The following is a 3,344-nucleotide window of genomic DNA, read 5'->3' on the forward strand; positions in this document are numbered from 1 at the left end:
GGAACGAGCAACCAAAAGCCTTGGGTATAGCAAACCGTCACAGGTGTTATTTCCAACAAAAGAAAACCTTTAAAACTTAATTATGACAGATTTGAAAAGAATAAAATAACAGTAGTAACAACGAAAATACTCGTCTCCCTCCTTCAAGAAAGATCCAATTTTTTCATAGAGGAACAACACTTTCCAGCTTGAGAAAACAACCGTAAACTCAGAACAACGACCAACAAGGATGAAGCCGGTGGAGCTCGATCGACGAGAATGAAAAACACGAAGAAACCGAAACGACAACTACTCTCGTCTAAACAATAGTCCAAATAGACCGAACTCGGGTTCTCTAAATCAATCAAGGCGAGGCATAAAGAGAGACTTACCGGTCATAATGAGTTCAACAACGACTGGAGAGGTTACGCTTGGAGTGCGTTCGCTTGTGTACTCCGTCATTGGTAAAGGCTTCGTCCAAGGAGGTGTCGAGATGAAGCTCTGAAATTCTCTCCGAGGAACGCCGCCACTAGGTTCTTTAAACTCTGTTTCGTTTCAATTTCTTTTAGGGTTTTTCGGCTGATGCTCTTTTTTCGTTGAAATTGAATTCCTAGCGTTTTCTTTGTGAACAGTAGTCCCTCTTATACGACTCGTAACTCTCTCTTTCTCTCTGCTGTGTTTTTTTTCAGAGTAGTGGAAAACGTCCGTACGGAAGACGTTTGGGATTTTTGTCCATATTCAGCTTGTGGTCCCTCTTCCTTCTACTCAATCTTTTACCGTTGGTAACAGGTAAACCATTGCTGTAAATGTCTTGACAAATTTGGACAAAATAGTATATGCGCTTTTTTTGGAATCAAATTGATTTTTGTGTATTTGTGTCGCAACAACTTCGATGTGGATTTGGTTGGATCACATTCACCCCACCTTGTGATGATAATGAATTGATGTTGGTCTGTTGAGGAGTGCTAACACTGTTGCTGCTGCAGTTGTAAGGACATCATACCACCAGGGTTTCCACCTCCCATGTTGAACATTTGATCACTCAACATTTGGGAAGGATGACTTCGCTAAGGATTGTTTCCAGATAATCCGAACTGCATCTGTGGCAGATGAGACTGTGAAGATATACTGGCTAAAATATTGGGAATCATCTGGGTATTTGGTGTTATTTGAGCAACACTAAATAATGCACTGTTAGTATGACCAGAAAACTGGCTTAAACGAGTCATCTAATTTCCTTGATTGAGTTGGGTTTGACCAAGGCCATGCTGCATATGCACCGAAGAAAGCGGTTGCCTACTCTGAAATTGTTGATGCCCAAGTTGTGAAGAAAATTGCATCTGATGTTGCCCTTGCATCTGACCCATTCCTTGCATTGCAGATTGCCTGAACTGTTGCTGCTGTTGAGCAAGAAGTTGTTGTTGCTGTTGTTGAGGTAACTGCTGCATCTGTTTCTGTCCTTCATAATCTTCCCATGTTTTCATATATGGTACACAATGCCCCAATTTTTTTCTTCAGATATAGGTCCATTCCTCTTATCTTCTTTAAATAATTCATATATGTATGTACTAATCCGTATGTCCGGCTGACTAGGTGGACCGGAATTATTCAAGACCCGCTGAATCATATTATTGCTGTAGGTCTCAGCATTTTCTGCAGTAGCATCAGGTTCATTTTCTCCACCAAAAGATGGCCATCCAGTTTCTGTGACAACAACGGGTATATCTTTGAAATTTAACGCGTCTATAGAGTAATAGGCAGCATCCACCATTGCATCAAACATACTGTTATAGTGATATAGTGTGTTTGGATCAACAATTTTCTTCACCGAGGGAAGTGGTCGGATAAGAGCGTATTCAATAGGGAAAATACTGTTTCCTTTAGTGTATCCATAATAAGGGTATGCATTTAACATGAATGAGGAGTTTGTGTTTCTCAAAAACTGAAGGAGTTGGTAGATTGTAGAGTTCCACGAAGAGTTAAAGGTGGCAGTAGAAGGAGGAAAAGGCTTAGGGATAATAACCATAGACTGTGGAGTCGAAACCTTGACTCGAAAAATTAAGGTTTGCCGCAACCAGAGCTTTGTGCAGAGAATTCAAGGCAGGAACGAAAATGGGAGCAACATTTGGGACAGTGGAAAGAACCTCGCTCCCAACTGCTATTACCATGATATTGGTGGATGGTACATAAACAACTACATTTTTATTAATCCATGCAGCAGCTGCTGAAGGAGATTCTCCGATTCTCAGTACCTCTTCCTTGGTGACAACAACAATAACGCCGATGCTGGTTTTTGAAAAGGCTTGTAGTAAGTGCGCATTGGCGTCATAAAGACGCACATGAGCAATTTGATGAGCTTTAAGAATAGCAACTATATTTGAAGCAGGTGGCATATCAGAGACATCGGTGCCGATGTTTACCCCCACAAATGCACCTAATGTAGCGGTTAGCATAATAGTAGCTAGCAACAAAACACTTGCAAGCCAATTTTTAAGCTTCATCACATCTAATATCACCTAAACCACCAAGTTTAGCCCAATAGTTCTTCTACCTGATCTAGAAACCCTATGAGAGTTGAGTTGGTGGTATGCAGAACTAGTTCAGGTTGTTTTTGGTGGGTTTGGGAGGGACACAACACAAGACAGACAAGGCAGTAAGTGTTGTTGAATTGAGAGATTTAGATAGCAATGTGAATGAAAGTGTTGATGTGTGATTTTAATAGTGACCATTGTGATTTGGTTTAATTTTTGCAGGTTATTCAAGCAGCAACAGCAGAGACACAACAACGATATCAAATTTCACTTTCCCTACAACAGGAAAATCTCCTCCAAATACAAATAATGCCAAGCATGTCCAACAACACCCAGCATTTTATATGACTTCACTTTGTTTGCATTGAATTGTACTAATCTCTTGGCAAGAAAAGCCGGCTCTGGATTCTTTGATTGATCAGTTAATTACTGTTTAGAATACCATCACTATCATAAACCAATTTGGATTTTCATATATGTTGATGAAGTGAGTATGATATGAAAGTAGATCTTCTCCTCCAATACCATCCACACCAAAATTTGTTTAATGAATCACACCAAAACTTGTTTGATGAATCACAGTTCCATCTTCAACAAATAAATTCAACTGTCCAGTGGAAGTGAGCACTACCAACATCTGATCATCTAACCATGCCAGACCTATTGCCGCACTGTCGAGAGACCATTCTCCATATACTTTTAATTCTGATTTGACCAATCTCGCAACCTGAACTTTCCGCTCCCAAGCAATTGCAAGCAACGAAACTCTTTCAACAGCTTCTGCCGACATATTTTCAGCAGAACTACATGTTTGTGGCATGTGCTTCCATGCAG

The 3,344-nt window shown here is 40.3% G+C and overlaps 1 pseudogene; it reads right to left on the minus strand.

The window, feature by feature from the left end:
* Nucleotides 1-1,459: 1,459 nt before the first annotated feature.
* LOC127130090 (glucan endo-1,3-beta-glucosidase 4-like) lies at nucleotides 1,460-2,906 on the minus strand (annotated as a pseudogene).
* Between the last annotated feature and the right edge of the window lie 438 nt (nucleotides 2,907-3,344).

The sequence above is a fragment of the Lathyrus oleraceus genome, chromosome 3, assembly GCF_024323335.1.
Source record: "Lathyrus oleraceus cultivar Zhongwan6 chromosome 3, CAAS_Psat_ZW6_1.0, whole genome shotgun sequence".
In the NCBI taxonomy this organism is placed as follows: Eukaryota; Viridiplantae; Streptophyta; class Magnoliopsida; order Fabales; family Fabaceae; genus Lathyrus; species Lathyrus oleraceus.